Source organism: Cynocephalus volans, chromosome 10, assembly GCF_027409185.1.
Source record: "Cynocephalus volans isolate mCynVol1 chromosome 10, mCynVol1.pri, whole genome shotgun sequence".
NCBI classification, from domain to species: Eukaryota; Metazoa; Chordata; class Mammalia; order Dermoptera; family Cynocephalidae; genus Cynocephalus; species Cynocephalus volans.
Window position 1 is genome coordinate 106,161,053 of NC_084469.1, and position 18,754 is coordinate 106,179,806.

Below are 18,754 nucleotides of genomic sequence, written 5' to 3' on the forward strand. Positions count from 1 at the left end.
AGTAGACGGTGCACGAGCAGGGTCCAGAAAGATGAGCTCCATGTGCAAGAACATGACGTTGGCAGCTTAGAATTAGCCATGGTGGGTGTATTTACACCATGGAAATCAGCAAACACTACAGACCAGGCCTTGATTTATTGTTTTGTTAATTGTTTTGGGGGATCAGAAAGTGACACCTCAGAGTGAAGGCCTCAGAAGCAACCTCTAAAGCCAAGTTTTTCTCTGACTTCCTCTTGCCCTTCAGTGTCTCAGCGTCATTCACTCCTGAGGCAAGCCATAGCAACTAGATCAGAACTCTTTTCCCCAAAGCCGGTCATAAAGACCCCCTCCCCCAACCTTTCTGTCTTAGAGCTGGCCATAAAGAAATTCTCTGACCTGCCTTGTCTGAACATAGGTCATAAGACCCCCATTTCAGAAAGGGTCCCACCCCACACTCTGCAGGAATGAATGCTACCCAGTTAGGCCACAAAGAATGTGAACAAACAGGCCTTGCTGGGTTTCCCCACTCGGTCTATTAGCGTTAGATCATACTTTTCTTGTCCAATCACATTTCTACACAGCTGTGCCTGCTTCATAGAGCCTCAGCATAAAAATGGGCAGTTTTCCCCATATTTTGGGGTCTACATTCTGAAGACTTCCATGCTGTGTAATATAACTGTAATGTAGTAAGTTTTACTATGCCTTTTTTTCATATTAATTTCTGTTTATTAGTTGATCTTTCAGAGAACCTTCTGGGAGTTGAAACGGAAGTCTTCCCTTGGCCCCTACATTGTCTAGAGTCCACAAACAATGGAGAAGGTGCTACTAATGCATATTAAACCTAAAGGTGTGTTGTCTCTGCAGCCAATACATCATGAATATGATATGATATGAACAGTTGAAATTGTCCCCCTCTCTGGAAAAATCCTTTAACCAGGACGTGCTTGTTTGTTTTAAATTTAGTTTTCTGCTCAAATATCATGTGCCAGTTAGTTCGTCCCTAATCGCATCACCATTAATTGTATTTATTTCTTTCTTATCCTCACTTCTTCCTCCCTTTCATCTCTCCATGCCCCCCACTACATTATCTTTCATCACGGCACTTGATTGTATCTGACAATATATTAAAAATTTATTATTCTGTTTATCGTCTCTTCCTTCTCACCAGGACTAAAATAAACCAGGGTGAGTGGCATAATAAGCAAGCAAGCAAACAAACAAACAAACAAACAAACAAACCAGGGTGACTGTGTCATGTAAAGCACAGTAAAAAGAAACACAGAGAAATCTGAGGTCTTGGAATACAAGGAAGCTCGATATCCCTGTGTCCCAATGATGGTGGGTCGGGGGCACCAGCACGTGTGTAGTTGACAGTGACAGGGAGGGGAAGAGAGTAACATCCTCAAAGGAGAATGGAGGAGAGAAGTGGTCTGGGACTGGCACTGGGTCATGACCTTGAGCTTTCAGTCCTTGACCCACACTGGCTGGATGATGTCCCAGGATCCAGCATCAATGTGTGTAGCCTGGGCCAGCAGCACCAGCAGCATCTGGCAGTGCAGAGAAATGCAAATTTGGGGCCTCACCCCAGACCTACTTGTGTTGCAGAAGTCTACATTTTAACACACCCTCCAGGTGACTGTGAGGCATAGTGTCATCTGAGAGACATTTCCCTAGGGAGGAAGGGAGTGTGGAAGATCCAAATGAGCTGCGTAAGTTCTCCAGAGCTGGCAGTTCTCATCTTCCATTTTGTTCACATTTCACATTTGTCTTTAAAGGTAAAGCTCAAGAGAAATAAGATGCCCCAGACTTTACAGAGGAAATGACACGTCCAGGTGACCAAGACCAAGCGGAGACCCAGTGTAAGTTCTGTACTCCCTAGAAAGCTGACCAGCTGTGTCTTCCAGAGGCCTCTGACTAGAATAACCTCCCACCACGGCAGTGATGTCAGATGCCATCGATGGCAGGAGAAGCTGGAGAAACCCCAGCAAGTCTGTGCCTACGGAGACTGCAGGGACTCCAGGCCTGCAATAGTGAAGGAGAGCTTGAAAGTTCATTTGATTTTAAAAATGCCTTAAATATAATTGTACCAGGAATTCCAGGTGAAGCCCTGGGCCAAACTGGTGCTGGAGATCTGACTGCTAGATGCAAGCTCCCCGCTGGCCAGTCTTCAGATTGGGGAAGGGGAGTCCCAGAAGCAGGTGTGGGTCTCTCACAGCCTCTCTGCAGACAACAAGTGACATCTGGAGGTATCCAAAGAAGGATGTGGAAAGTAAGTAAGAGACTGAGGCCTGAAGGGCAGACAGGCTCACCAGGGAGGCAGAGAGAGCAAGGAGCAAAGAAAGACGGTCTGAAAATTAGGAGAACAAAATGTTGGAGAAGCTTAGTAGCGTGGTCCAGGAGAAGAAGTTCACCAGGAAAGAACTGTGTTTTTCTTGCCTGTCTTTTAATGTCATCTCTGCCTTTAACAATAATCCTTTGTTATACCCAAACTGTTCTTTTTTTTTTTTTTGGAAAGAGGCAATTTAAAATTTTTATTGTTTGTTTTTTGTTATCAAGGTAAGACATGTTTAGTGTAAAACATTTTTTAAAACTATGGAGTAGCACACGAAATAAAATAAAAATAAAGTGAAATTCCACCACTTACTGCCAGCATTAAAGAGTACATATCCTTCTCTTTTTTCACCCTAAACATATATATACTTTTGTACAGTTTATGAAATCAGGATCAAAATGCACATGCTTCTTTGTAAACCACTTTTTAAATTTAAGATTATCTGGGGAACATTTCTCCGTGTTATTAAATACATGTTTACAACATGATTTTTTTTAGTGGCTCCACAGTACGGACACTCCATAATTTATTCAACTGATTCCCTGTTACTGTGCACTTATTTTCTTCCAAATTTCTTGGTATTATAAATAATGCCATGATAGATGACCTTGAACATAAATCTCATAAAGCAGTTTTTAATGCAATACTATTTTATATGTTTGGAAAATCTTGCCCCAAATACCCACACTTTGTGATGCTTTGCGTTCTCCAACATATTTTTTTTTTCTCTTTTTCCATTTCAAGAATTCTCCATCATAATGATGAAATGTTTTTTTTCTTCCTTCTATTTTATTTATTTTATTTTTTATTTTTTATTTTATTTGGTCGATATACATTGTGGCTGATTATTGCTCCCCATCACCAAAACCTCCCTCCCTTCTCGCTCCCCCCCTCCCCCGCAACAATGTCCTTTCTGTTTGCTTGTCGTATCAACTTCAAGTAATTGTGGTTGTTATATCTTCTTCCCCCCCCGGTTTTGTGTGTGTGTGTGTGTGTGTGTGTGTGTGTGTGTGTGTGTGTGTGTGAATTTATATATTAATTTTTAGCTCCCACCAATAAGTGAGAACATGTGGTATTTCTCTTTCTGTGCCTGACTTGTTTCATTTAATATAATTCTCTCGAGGTCCATCCATGTTGTTGCAAATGGCAGTATTTCATTCGTTTTTATAGCTGAGTAGTATTCCATTGTGTAGATGTACCACATTTTCCGTATCCACTCATCTGATGATGGACATTTGGGCTGGTTCCAACTCTTGGCTATTGTAAAGAGTGCTGCGATGAACATTGGGGAACAGGTATACCTTCGACTTGATGATTTCCATTCCTCTGGGTATATTCCCAACAGTGGGATAGCTGGGTCGTATGGTAGATATATCTGCAATTGTTTGAGGAACCTCCATACCATTTTCTATCGATGATGCACCATTTTGCAGTCCCACCAACGATGTATGAGAGTTCCTTTTTCTCCGCAACCTCACCAGCATTTATCGTTCAGAGTCTTTTGGATTTTAGCCATCCTAACTGGGGTTAGATGGTATCTCAGTGTGGTTTTGATTTGCATTTCCCGAATGCTGAGTGATGTTGAGCATTTTTTCATATGTCTGTTGGCCATTTGTATATCTTCCTTAGAGAAATGCCTACTTAGCTCTTTTGCCCATTTTTTAATTGGGTTGCTTGTTTTCTTCTTGTGAAGTTGTTTGAGTTCCTTATACATTCTGGATATGAATCCTTTGTCAGATGTATATTTTGCAAATATTTTCTCCCACTCTGTTGGTTGTCTTTTAACTCTGTTAATTGTTTCTTTTGCTGTGCAGAAGCTTTTTAGTTTGATATAATCCCATTTGTTTATTTTTCCTTTGGTTGCCCGTGCTTTTGGGGTCGTATTCATGAAGTCTGTGCCCAGTCCTATTTCCTGAAGTGTTTCTCCTATGTTTTCTTTAAGAAGTTTTATTGTTTCAGGGTGTATATTTAAATCCTTAATCCATTTTGAGTTGATTTTAGTATACAGTGAGAGGTATGGATCTAGTTTCGTTCTCCTGCATATGGATATCCAGTTATCCCAGCACCATTTGCTGAAGAGGCAGTCCCTTCCCCAGTGAATAGGCTTGGTGCCTTTGTTAAAGATCAGATGGCAGTAAGTGTGTGGGTTGATTTCTGGATTCTCTATTCTATTCCACTGATCAGTGTGTCTGTTTCTATGCCAGTACCATACTGTTTTGGTTATTATAGCTTTGCAGTATAGCTTAAAGTCGGGTAGTGTTATGCCTCCAGCTGTATTTTTTTTGCTCAGCATTGCTTTGGCTATGCGTGGTCTTTTATTATTCCATATAATTGTCTGGATAATTCTTTCCATTTCTGAGAAAAATGTCATTGGAATTTTGATGGGGATTGCATTGAATATGTATATCACTTTGGGTAGTATGGACATTTTCACCATGTTGATTCTTCCAATCCAAGAGCATGGGATATTTTTCCATCTTCTTGTATGCTCTCTAATTTCTCTCAGCAGTGGTTTGTAGTTCTCATTATAGAGATTTTTCACCTCCTTGGTTAACTCAATTCCTAAGTATTTTATTTTTTTGGTGGCTATTGTAAATGGGCAGGCTTCCTATATTTCTCGTTCTGCCTGTTCACTATTGCAGAAAAGAAATGCTACTGATTTTTGTGTGTTGATTTTGTATCCTGCTACTGTGCTGAAATCATTTATCAATTCCAACAGTTTTTTTGTAGAGGTTTTAGGCTGTTCGATATATAGGATCATGTCATCTGCAAACAGGGACAGTTTGACTTCATCTTTTCCAATCTGGATGCCCTTTATTTCCTTCTCTTCTCTGATTGCTCTGGCTAGTACTTCCAACACTATGTTGAATAGGAGTGGTGAGAGTGGGCATCCTTGTCTAGTTCCTGTTCTTAAAGGAAAAGCTTTCAGCTTTTGCCCATTCAGGATGATATTGGCAGTGGGTTTGGCATATACGGCTTTAATTATGTTGAGATACTTTCCATCTGTACATAACTTATAGAGGGTCTTTGTCATGAATGAGTGCTGAACTTTATCAAATGCTTTTTCAGCATCTATAGAGATGACCATATGGTCCTTGTGTTTGACTTTATTAATATGGTGTATCACATTTAATGATTTGCATATGTTGAACCAACCTTGCATCCCTGGGATGAATCCCACTTGATCGTGGTGAATAATTTTACGTATGTGTTGCTGTATTCTGTTTGTTAGTATTTTAGTGAGGATTTTTGCATCTATATTCATCAAGGATATTGGCCTGTAGTTTTCTTTTTTGGTTATATCTATACCTGGTTTTGGTATCAGCATGATGTTTGCTTCATAGAATGAGTTTGGGAGATTTGCGTCTGTTTCAATCTTTTGGAATAGTTTGTAAAGAATCGGTGTCAATTCCTGTTTGAATGTTTGGTAAAATTCTGCTGTGAATCCATCTGGTCCTGGGCTTTTCTTTGTTGGAAGCCTTCTGATAACAGCTTCAATCTCCTTTATTTTTATTGTTCTGTTCAAATTTTCTACATCTTCATGGTTCAGTTTTGGGAGCTTGTGTGTGTCCAGAAATTTATCCATTTCCTCCAGATTTTCAAATTTTTTGGCGTATAGTTGTTTATAGGAGTCTCGAGTGATTTCTTGTATTTCAGATGAATCAGTTGTAATATCGCCTTTTTCATTTCTAATTTTTGTTATTTGAGTCTTCTCTCTTCTTCTTTTTGTTAGCCATGCTAATGGTTTGTCAATTTTATTTATCTTTTCAAAAAACCAACTTTTTGATTCATTGATCTTTTGTATTGTTTTTTGGGTTTCAATTTCATTCAGTTCTGCTCTGATCTTAATGATTTCTTTCCGTCTGCTAACTTTGGGTTTGGATTGTTCTTGTTTTTCTAGTTCTTTAAGGTGAAGTGTTAGGTTGTTCACTTGCCATCTTTCCATTCTTCTGAGGTGAGCATTTAATGCAATAGATTTCCCCCTTAATACTGCTTTTGCAGTATCCCACAGGTTTTGGTATGATGTATCATTATTTTCATTAGTTTCAATAAATTTTTTGATTTCCTGCTTGATTTCTTCTTGGGCCCATATGTCATTAAGTCGAATGATGTTTAATTTACATGTGTTTGTATAGTTTCCAGAGTTTCATTTGTTATTAATTTCTAGGTTTAATCCATTGTGGTCTGAGAAAATACATGGGATAATTCCAATTTTTTTGAATTTATTGAGACTTGATTTGTGACCTAATATGTGATCTATCCTGGAGAATGATCCATGTGCTGAATATTCTGAGGTTATTGGATGGAATGTTCTGTAGATATCTGCCAAGTCCAATTGGTCTAGAGTATTGTTTAGACCTTGTGTTTCTGTACTGATTCTTTGCCTTGCTGATCTGTCTAATATTGACAGTGGGGTGTTCAGGTCCCCTGCTATTATGGCATTAGTGTCTATTTCCTTCTTTAAGTCTAATAGAGTTTGTTTTATAAATCTGGCTGCTCCAACATTGGGTTAATACATATTTATGATTGTTATGTCTTCTTGATTGGTCAGTCCTTTTATCATTAAGTAGTGTCCCTCATTGTCTCTTTTTATGGTTTTGAGTTTAAAGTCTATTTTGTCAGATATAAGAATAGCTACTGCAGCTCGTTTTTCTTTTCTGTTTGCATGGTACTCTTTTTCCATCCTTTCACTCTTAGTCTATGTGAATCTTTATGGGTGAGGTGGGTCGCTTGTAGGCAGCATATAGTTGGGTCCTCCTTTTTGATCCAGTCAGCCAGTCTGTGTCTTTTGATTAGGGAATTTAAGCCTTTTACATTAAGAGTTGTTATTGAAAGGTATTGGTTTATTCATAGCATTTTATTGGTTGTTTGGTTGTCTTAGGTGTCTTTTGTTCCTTGCTTTCTGATTTACTGTTTGGTTTCTGTGTTTCTTGGTTCCTTAGGTTGTAGATAGCATTTTTGTTTGTTTGTTTTCTCTTCATGAATGCCATTTTTATTATAGTAGTGGGTATTGATTTTTCTTGGGTTTTTATCGTAGTGGTAGTTATTTTTCAGGAACCAAACCCAGTAGTCCCTTGAGGATTTCTTGTAAGGGCGGTCTTGTGGTAGTGAATTCCCGTAGTTTTTGTTTGTCTGAGAAATATACTATTTGCCCTTCATTTTGGAAGGATAGCCTTACAGGGTAGAGTATTCTTGGCTGACAATCTTTGTCTTTAGTATTTTGAATATATCATCCCATTTCTTTCTAGCTTTTAGGGTTTGTGATGAAAAGTCTGATGTTAGCCTGATTTGGGCTCCCTTATAGGTGATTTGATGCTTTTCTCTTGCAGCTTTTAAGATTCTCTCTTTGTCTCTGAGTTTTGCCAATTTGACTATAACATGTCTTGGAGAACACCTTTTTGGGTTGAATATGTTTGGAGATCGTTGAGCTTCCTGGATCTGAAGATCTGTGATTTTTCCTATACCTGGGAAGTTTTCTGCCACTATTTTGTTGAATATGTTTCAATGGAATCTCCGTTTTCCTCCCCTTCTGGAATACCCATGACTCGGCTATTTGAGCGCTTAAGGTTGTCTGATATCTCTCTCAGATTTTCTTCAATGTCTTTGATTCTTTTTTCTTTTTTTTGTCTGCTTGTGTTATTTCAAACAGCCCATCTTCATGTTCAGAGTTTCTGTCTTCTAGTTGAACAAGCCTGCTGGTTAAACTCTCCGTTGTGTTTTTTATTTTGCTGAATAACTTCTTCAGTTCGGCAAGTTCTGCTACATTTTTTTCCAGGACATTGATTTCCTTGTACATTTCCTCTTTCAGGTCCTGTATACTTTTCCTCATTTCATCATGATGTCTAGCTGAGTTTTCTTGTATCTCATTCAGTTTCCTTAGTATTATCACTCGAAATTCCTTGTCAGTCATTTCAAGAGCTTCTTGTTCTATAGGATCTAGAGTTTGAGATTTATTAACTTTTGGTGGTGTACTTTCTTGATTTTTTGTATTTCTGGTATCTTTTTTTTGATGTTTATTCATTGTGGCAGGGGGTTTCACAGTCCACTGGTTTGAAACTATTAACTAACTAAGATGTTGCTGTGGTTGCCAATTTGGTACGGCTACCTCCGTGACTGCTCAGTTGGCCTCTAGTACCTTTTGTGTGTGGTTGCCTCGGGTCTTGGGCCTCTCCGGGGAGCCACCTCTCTGGTCAACTTGGACTCTGCTGGGCTGCTTGATCACGGGGCGGTACCGCAGGGTGTGTGGTCTCTGCTGAGCTTCTACTTCCCGTGCAGGTCTTCTCCCTGTTCCATGCACTCTGGCCCAGGCTGTTGGATCACGCAGTGGTGGCCCCACCGGGTGTGTGGTTTCTGTCTAGTCTCTGCCTCCTTAGCCAGACGTCTCCCCATTCTGTGCGCATGCGATGGGCTGGGACGTGTCTTCTGCAACCCTCTTCTATCAGCTGGGCCTTCAAGACCCTGCTCGGCACCGCCTTGCCCAGGAAGTCTGCCAGGTTTCTGGTAGCACAGACGACCGGTCGCTCTGGGTGCCTTTATAGCACTGTGTAGATCTTTCTCAGGACTTATCACCTTCCTCCTGGTATTGCGGTTATTTGTGTATTTGTCTTATCTCCCACACCAGATTGTGAGCTCTTCAGGGGAGGAGCCCACAGCACATGGTTCAGCTTTGAATTCCCCCGGCGCAGATCGACTCCGGTGCCTGCCCACAGTCAGGTCTCCAGCAGGTTCAAGCGAACTCAGGAACTCTCCGACCACACTATTCCTAACCAGAAATTGGTTAGGCATTTTTCCGAACTGGTGGCCACTGAGATGGTATCCGCCTCCTGGTAACAGGAAGTTTACCGGGGGCTGGCGCCCAGGGTGCGGTGGAGTGACAGTCAGCCCAGCCCGTACTTCCTTGCCCTCCTGACGCTGGCCAGGGACGCCCCACACCACCAACCCCACCAGAGAACCTCAGAGGGAGTGGGAGGGGAGGCCGGCCCGCAGGCCCTGGGAAGCCCTGCGCCGGGGCAAGCAAGTGGGAAGGCTCAGTGAGGAGCCGAGTTGGGAGAGGAGGACAGGCTTGGCTGAGCCTGGCCAGAGACGCCACCACCTGAGAAAATGGAGGCAGCCCCGGGGCCGGTGGTGCAGGTGGAAGCTGGGCAGGCATCCGCTCCCCGAGCAGCGCTGGGCCAGGGGTCACTCATGGGGCTGTGCTGGGCTGGGCAGCTCCCTTTCTGCCTCTGCATCGTCGCCGTCCCCATTCTTGGCTGCCACCACTTCGGGCTGCTCACTTGGTCCCACAGCCCGGCTCGGGCGCTCCCAGGAATCTTCTTTAATGCTGGCCTGAAACCTCGAATCCTGAATAGGGCAGCTGGCCGCCTTCAGCGCGGCCCCGGTCTCCGGGGTCCTGGCAGCGTCAACAGCGGCCCAGTGCCATGTTCCCTGTTTAGAGATTCGCTTTTGCAGCTAAGAAACAGTTCTTTTCCTGCTCCACACTTCAAAGCTGTTGCCTGTAAATGAGGCAGCCTCTCCTGCCAAGGGCAAAGTGGCGGTCACCCCCATGACCGGCCCCCAGCAGCGGTCCCCTTTTGAAATCGATCTTTTTTTCAGCACATTTACTTGCTCTTAACTTTTGTAACGTGGGAGCTAGGAAACATAGGGAAATGGGACTTCTGAAAATGACCAGGGTCTAGCAAAATCAAATCTGATATGGCCTTTTGATCTTGCCCTGACGAATTCATCTGGCAAGAAAGTTTTGTGATTGAAGGCCTCTTAAATTTCTTTTGTTAGGTAAATATAATTGTGTGTATTTGAGGTTAAAAACATAAAGTTATGGGATACATATAGATAGGAAAATGGCTACTATAATGAAGGAAATCTCACAGTCACTTTTTTGTGACATGAGCAGCTAAAATCTACTTATTTAACAAATTTCTTATTCCTGTTTTTTAGGATAGGAGTAATGCTTTACTTTTTAATTTTTGTATCAGATATCAACAGATTATAATTGTATATATGTATGGTGTACAAAATGATGCTATGATCTATCTATACAATGTGGAATGATTCCACATTTTGCTCCCATTGTGGAATCAAGCTAATTAACATGGCTTTCACCTCAAATATTTATCATTTATTCCTCTCATTATTTTTTTAAAATGTAACTTATAAGTTATCTTTCTATAGTTTTACATATCATTTCTAAAAATCTATCATTCCTCGTTAATTAGAAAGAACTTCTGAAGTATATCCTTTTTCCAATGGACTATCTGAACTATTCTTGTAGCCATTAAACGGGGAAAAAAGGATTTGCTGTGTACGTTCCACGAAAGCCATCATGAAATTGTGAAGTGTGTTTATGAAATTACAAATACTTTTTGATCAGAATGAAGAATGAAGACCAACAATCAGAGGCAGAGGGTGCATAGTGGAGCATGAGGAGTGGAAAAATAATACAACCCCATATTCTCTGATTAGTAATGGAAACAGTTTCAGACATTTTATATTCATCATTTTATTTTATTTTAAAAGATATTTTTATGAACTTATCATCACTATTCTATTTTATGGATGCACAAGGTAAGACATTCAGCAGTGCCTCCTTGTCTGAGGCATGCAATTAAGTCTAAAGTCACACATATGATTTTTTATTTCCAAAGCTCTTGAATTTCACTAATATTTGTAATTTTTAACAAACATATTTTGAATAGTAGTATATTCGCAAAAATGTTGCTAAGATAGTACAGAGAGTTCTTGTAAACCCCATACCCAGTTTCAACTATTAACATCTCCTACCCAGGGCACTACATGACCTTAAGTCCTCACTTCCCTGTAGGTCAGGTGTTTTGTGAAACGTTCTTTTATTTGGATTTGTCTGATGTTTTCCTCATTATTAGGCTGGGATTATGGGTTTCTGGGAGGAAGCTCACAGAAGTAAGTTACCATTTCTACCCCATCAAATCAGGAACACGCACTGCCAACCTGAGTCACCACTGTCGAGGCTGCTCACCTCTCTGAGACACTGTTTGTCATATTTCTCCACTGTAAAGTCACTCTCCCACCCCTTTTCCTCTTTTTTCCATACTGTGCTCTTTGTAGGAGAGTCTACTTGTACAGCCCTCACTTGAGGGTGGGTAGTTATCCTCAGTCTCTTTGAGAGTCGAATATATACATAAATCATTGGTGTTATTCTGCATGAGACATTTGTCTCTTCTCACATTTATTATTCAATAGTTTGCTTATATTGATATATACTCTCAGACTTCTAAAATTTAATTTTTATTGAATCAAAATTTATTATACATATTTTTTGGGTTCAACATTGAGATATGTTGATCAAATCAATATTACTAGCATATATATTGTTACAAATCATAATTATTCTTTATGCCCCTTGTCCAACCCCTCCCCCTCTCTTTCTCCCCCCCCTCCACTAATTACCCTAGATTTCTTCTCTTCTTCTGAAAGAGTAATGGTTACTGTGTTGATTTGTTGCCTAGAAGATCTGTCCAATGCCGAGAGGTGTGATCAGGTCCCCAATACAATCATAGAGCAGATGCCTCTTCTATCACTCTGAAATGGGCTCTGTGGAGACAGACATCTTCCTCCTTTCTTTACCTCTGCTGGTGACTCTTCTTGTATCAATGCACTCCTCCAGTGGCTGGTAGACCTTCTGCATGGTGGTGGTGGCATCTAGCCATCTTTGTGGCAGCCATGGGTATTGTGGTGGCTGTGGTGGGCCACCCACACGGAGGAGATGATTTTGGCATTCTTCTTGGTGCTGGCGGTGTACCTGGTTGTGGAGAGTGTTCAATCCCCGGCTCCATACCCTGAGTCTCTCGGTGGGCCTCAAGGCACTGGTGTGGTGTGCCTGGTTGTGGGAGGGGAGTCCAGTCCCCTTCTCCATGACCTGGATCCCCAGGTGGCCCTGAGTCACTGTCATGGTGTGCCTGGTTGTGGCAAAGGGGGTCTGGTCCCCAGCTCCATACCCAGGGACCCTGGGCAGGCCCTGAAGCACAGTTGCAGTGTGCCTGGTTATGGGAAGGGGGTCCAGTCCCCTTCTCCATGCCCCGGCTCCCTGGGCAGGCCCTGAGGCACTGGCAAGATGTGCCTGGTTGTGGAAGGGGTGTCTGGTCTCCTTCTCCAAGCCCGAGATCCCTGGACAGGCCCTGGGGTGCTGTTGCGGTGTGCCTGGTTGCAGGAGGGGGGTCTGGTCCCCTTTTCCATGTCTCAGGCCCCTGGGTGGGGCCCTGAGACACTTTCACAGTGTGCCTGGGTCTGGGAAGGGCTCCGGTCCCCAGCTGCTAGCTCTGGGTCCCCAGGCAGGACCTAAGGTATTGGTATTATCACACAATACTACTTTATTTTCTTGCTCAAATTGTTCTAGCTTTGGCCATCGAGAGCATCTTCAGTCAGTTAATGTATCCCTTGGCATACTCCATCATTCTGGGCTTCTTTTTTGGTAGCATTTTTTACTTTCTTATACCACAAGATGCTGCAGATGCATCTTCTTCAATTTCCTGCCTGAGTCCTAGAATTAGCCATGTGATTCTGTTTCCTTTTATTGGAGCATGATATTAGAACCAAGATCTGGGTGCCAGGTGTAATAATTACTGCTAGGGTCTCTAGAACCTCTAAACTGACATGTCAAGGATATACATGTGTGTAAAAGAGCAGAGAGTAAAATGATGGTTATTAGAGGCTGGGGAGTGGGGGAACTGGAGAGATGCTGGTCACAAGGTACAATGTTCTGGTTAGACAAGAGGAATAAATGATAAGTATTTGAGGCAATATGTTAACTATCTCGATTCCATCATTCCACACTGTGTGTATATATATATATATGTGTATACATATATCATAGCATCACTTTCTACCCCATAAATATATGCAATATTTGTCAGCATCCAAAAAGAGAATACGTCTGTATACTAACCTGTGTATATGCAGATATCTGTAAACATATCTACAAATAAACCTCTAAATCTATGTTAAATTAAAATAAGTTCATACTGATGTCTCCAACTCTAATTTATTACCACATGAATCATTGTAGCTGGGTGGGGCTAGTCTGGAAACGGTTGCCAAAGTCCATATTGTGGAATAATTAAACCAATTAACGAACATTTTTGTTACCTCACATACTTATCATTTTTTCATGATTAGAAGATTTAAAATCTACTATCAGTAATTTTCAAGCATACTAGAAATCATTATTAATTATAGTCTCCTTGCTGTGCAATAGATCTGCAGAACTTATTCCTCCTAACTAAAATGTTGTACCCTGTAGCCAACATCTCCCCATCCCCCAGTCCCTCTTCCAGCCTCTGGTAACCACCATTCTACTCTCTGCTTCTATGGGTTTGATTTTTTCAGATTCCACATGTAAATGAGATATGAAGTATTTGTTTATTTGTGCCTGACTTATTTCCCTAAGCACAATGTCTTCCACGTTTATTTATGTTGTTGCAAATGACAGGATTTCCTTCATTTTTAAGGCTGAATACTATGCCATTGTGTACGTATATCATATTTTCTCTGTCTGTTCATCTGCGGATGGACACTTAGGTTTATTTCATATCTTGATTCTTGTGAATAGTGCTGCCATGAACATGAATGTGCATATATGTCTTTGACACACAGATTTCATTTCCTTTGAATGTATACTGAAAGTGGAATTTCTGAATTATATGGTAATCCTGTATTTAATTAAAAAATTTTTTCTTTTTCTTTTTTTTCTTCTTTTTTCCCTCCCATTTATTTGTTTGTGTATTTATTTATTTATTTTTATTAGCTTCCACAAATAAGTGAGAACATGCACTATTTCTCTTTCTGTGCCTGGCTTATCTCACTTAATATAATTTACTCTAAGTCCATCCATGCTGTTGCAAATGGTAGTATTTCATTTTTTTAAATAGCAGAGTAGTATTCCATTGTGTAGATATGACATATTTTCCTTATCCACTCATCCAATGATAGGGGGGACAAAAAGAAGAAGACACAACAATCACAACAATTCCTTGTTCCTTCAACTTGTTATGACAAGTGAACAGATATGAGTTTGATGGGGTGAGAGTGGAGGAGAGAGGGAAAGAGGAAAAGGAGGAATTGGTAAAGGGACATGAAAGTCAACTACATTGTATATCAATAAATTAAAATAAAAAATTTAAAAAAAATTTTAAGTTTATTTTTAACTATAAATTAATAAATTGTAGTTGTATATATTTATAGGGTAAAAAGTGATATTATGATTTATGATACAATGTGGAATAATTAAATCGAGCTAATTAACATATCTATCACCTCAAATACTTACCATTTTTTGTGGTGAGAACATTGGAGATTTTACTCTCAGTCGTATTGAAATGCACAATACGTTATTATTTATTCTATTCACCATGCTGTGCAATATATTTCAAAGAGAAAAAAAAAAAGCCTTACTCCTTCTGTCTAACTGAGGCTTTGCACCCTTTGCCATCATCTCCCCATTTTTCTCACCCCCTCCATCCCCCTCCTCTGGTAACCACCTTTCTACTCTCTGCCTCTTTGTGTTCGATTGTTTTGGATTCTGCATATAAGTGCGGACATGAGGTATTTGTCTTTCTGTGCTTGGCTTATTTCACTGAGCATAATGTTCTCCAATTTTATCCACGTTGCTGCAAATGACAAAATTTCATTTCTTTTAAGGCTGAAGATTATTCCATTGAGTATATAGACCACATTTTCTTTATCCATTTATCCATTGATGGACACATATTTTGAACCCATTAACTTGGCTATTATGAATAGTCCTGAAATGAAATGGAAAGGCAGATATCTCTTAGACATGCTGATTTCAAATAGTTTGGTATATACCCAGAAGTAGGATTGTTGAATCACACAAGGAATTCTATTTTTAGGCTTTTGAGGAACCTCCATACAGTTTCCATAATGGCTGTGCCAATGTACATTCCTATCTACAGTGTACAAGGGTTTCCGTTTCTCCACATTCTGTTCAACACTTATCTTCCATCTTTTCTAGAAGAGCCACTCTGACAGGTGTGAAATGATGTTTCATTGTGGTTTTAATTTGCTTTTAATCATTACTGATATTGAGCATTTAAAATATGTTGGCTGCTTGTACATCTCTTGAGAAAAGCCTATTCAGGTCCCTTGCCCATTTTAAAATCAGATTACTTGTTTTCTTTTTATAGAGTTTTTGGAGATTCTCATGTATGTTGGATATTAACCTTTTATTAGATAAATGGCTTGCAAACATTTCCTCCCAATTCGTACGTTGCCCCTTCACTCTATCAATTGTTTCTGCTCTGTGTAGAAGCTTTTTATTTTGATATAATCCTATTAATCTATTTTTGCTTTTGGGGTCACATCTAAAAAAATCATTGCCCATACCAATGTCATGTAGTTTGTCCCCTGTGTTTTCTTCTAGTAGTTTTACAGTTACATGTATTATGTTTAAGTTTTTAATCCATATTGAGCTGATTTTTATAAATAGTTTGAGATAATGGTCTAATTTAGTTTTTCTCTATGTGGACACCCAGTTTATCCAACACCATTTATTGAAGAGACTATCCTTTTTATTGGCAACTTTGTCAAAAGTCAATTGACCATACATGTGTAGGTTCATTTCTGAGCTTTCTATTCTGTTCTCTTTGTTGATGTGTCAGTTTTTATGCCAGTACCACGCTGTTTTGATTGCTGTGGCTTTGTAGTATATTTTAAAATCAGACAGTGTGAAGCCTCCAGCTTTGCTCTTTTTGCTCAAGACTGCTTTGGCTATCCTGGGCTTTTTGTGGTTTTATAAAAATAATAGAATTTTTTTTTATTTCTATGAAAGATGACATTGGAATTTTAATAGGGATTGCATTGAATCTGTAGATTGTTTGGGTATTTTGGATATTTTAGCAGTATTAATTCCATGAATATGAGATCCATGAATATGAGATAACTTTCTATTCATTTGTGTCTTCAATTTCTTATTAAAGTTTTAGAGTTTCCAGTGTACAGGTCCTTCACCCCTTGGTTATATTTATTTCCAGGTATTTTTTGTAGCTACTATAATTAGGATTGTTTTCTTCATTTATTTTTTGGAAAGTTTTTTGTTAGTATATAGAAACATTGCTTTTCGGTGTGTGTTGATTTTGTATCCTGCAGCTTTACTGTACTTGTTGATTAGTTCTAACAGGTTTTTTTTTTGGGGGGGGTGTGAAATCCATAGCGTTTTCTATATTCAAGATCATGTCATCAGCAAACAATGACAATTTTACTTCTTCCTTTTCTATTGGGATGCCTTTTACGTCTATCTCTTGCCTAATTACTTTGGCTAGAATTTGCAGTATCATATTAAACAGAAGTTGTGAAAACAGACGCTGTCATCTTCTTCCTGATCTTAGCGAAAGCTTTCAGCTTTCACCACCATAATGGTAGCAGTGGGTTCTTTTGGCATATGGTCTTAATCGCGTTGAAGAAGTTTCTCTGCATTTCTAGTTTGTTGAATGCTTTTATCATGATAGTGATGGTGAGTTTTGTTAAACGCTTTTCCTGCATCAATTGAGCTGGTCATGTATTATGTTCTTAATCACTGCTTATAGCCAAATTTGTAATGCTCTTGTCTGTGTTCCAGTAGTTTCATCAGTACATGGAACGAAGAAATCAAACCTGTGCTTCAGAATTTATCCTTCTGGGACTCTCGGAAGAGGCAGAGCTGCAGCCACTACTCTTTTTGCTGTTCCTGGTCATGTACTTGGTCACTGTCATTGGAAATTCTCTCATAATTGTGGCTATTATCACTGACGCCCATCTCTACATGCCCATGTACTTCTTCCTCTCCAACCTGTCCTTTTCAGACATCTGTTTAACCTCCATCACCATCCCAAAGATGCTGCTAAAAATGCAGACACAGAGCAAAGTCATAACCTATGAAGCCTGCCTAACCCAGATGTATTTTTCTTGCTTTTTAGAGGATTAGACAACTTCCTCTTGACCATGATGGCCTATGACCAGTTTGTGGCCATCTGTCACCCCCTGCACTACACGGTCATCATGAGCCCTACATCCTGTGGTTTCATGTTTCTGGCAACCTGCTTTTTGAGTATGCTGGTGTCTTTGTTACGGGGATTGATGGTTTTGAGACCGTCTTTTTGTACAGAGTTGGAAGCTCACTTTTTCTGTGAGCTGAATCAGGTGGTTTCCCTTGCTTGTTCTGACACCTTTCTCAATGACTTTGTGATGAATTTTGCAACAGGATTTCTGAATTTTATTTCACTCACTGGTATCCTTTTCTCAGACTCAAGAATTGTAGCCTCCATTTTGCAAATTTCATCAGCTGGAGGCAAGTATAAAGCATTTTCCACCTGTGGGTCTCCACTTTCAGTTGTTTCCTTATTCTATGGTATAGGCCTTGGAGTGTATCATAGTTCTACTGTTACCCAAAATTCCAAGGCAAGTGCTATAGCCTCAGTGATGTACACTGTGGTCATGCCCATGCTAAACTCATTTATTTACAGTCTTAGAAACAAGGGTATAAATCATACCCTAAAAAAACTGTTCAGGTGAAAAATATTCTTTACATACAGGCTACTTTATTTTAGGCATAAAGAGTTACTCATGAGTAAGAAGACTCCAAACACTTGACGAACTAAATTATGATACTTTTTTCCAGTTTGGAGAAAGATAATTTGCATTGACCTTATTTACATAGTTCAATCTCCTAATTTTTTATTCACTATGGACAACTGTTTCTTCAGTATTTCCTTTAAAAATATTTTCACCTGCCTCCTCATGTTCTGGGGGGACAGTCTATAAACAAAGTTTAACGTGTGTGTGTGTGTGTGTGTGTGTGTGTGTGTGTGTGTGTGTGTATTTTTTTCCCAGCTAGCTAGAACAGGGATCCAAACCCATGACCTTGGTGTTACAAGGCTGTGCTCTAACCAACTGAGCTCACCGGACAGTCCAATGCATGAATTTTTACAGGAAAATAGTTAATACAGAAAACTGGGTGCTCAAAATTTCAAGACAGACTGGAGGCATGAGGGTAAATTGCTGCACTTGCTAAATGAAAGCATTTATCTGCCTCTCAGATATCTGCTTTAGGAAAATGTAATTTGTCATACGAAAGAATGTGTACCAGTGACAAAGACTTATGTTCACTACTCCAGAATAACATAACGTGTGGAAATGAAGTCACCATCTACTATAATTCACACTCAGTCTTGACGATCTAATTTTTTTTCCTGCACAGTAGAAAACATAAGTGAAGATAGAATAGAAACTCTAATCCCTGATCTTTGAAATGATTATTTTGTCACTATTATCTGTGATTCACCTAGATATGCATTTTTACCGTTCCTATCATGTTTTGATAGGCAGGACCACTCAATAATGGACTTCACATGCTGATCATGAAAGCAATGTGGTTATTATGCCAGTTCTCAACTTTTTCTTTTCTATCTGTGTGTCCCA

General features: G+C 39.8%; 1 pseudogene; it reads left to right on the top strand.

The window, feature by feature from the left end:
- The first annotated feature begins 1,936 nt into the window (after positions 1-1,936).
- Positions 1,937-17,848, top strand: LOC134387606 (olfactory receptor 7A17-like; annotated as a pseudogene).
- The last annotated feature ends 906 nt before the right edge of the window (positions 17,849-18,754 follow it).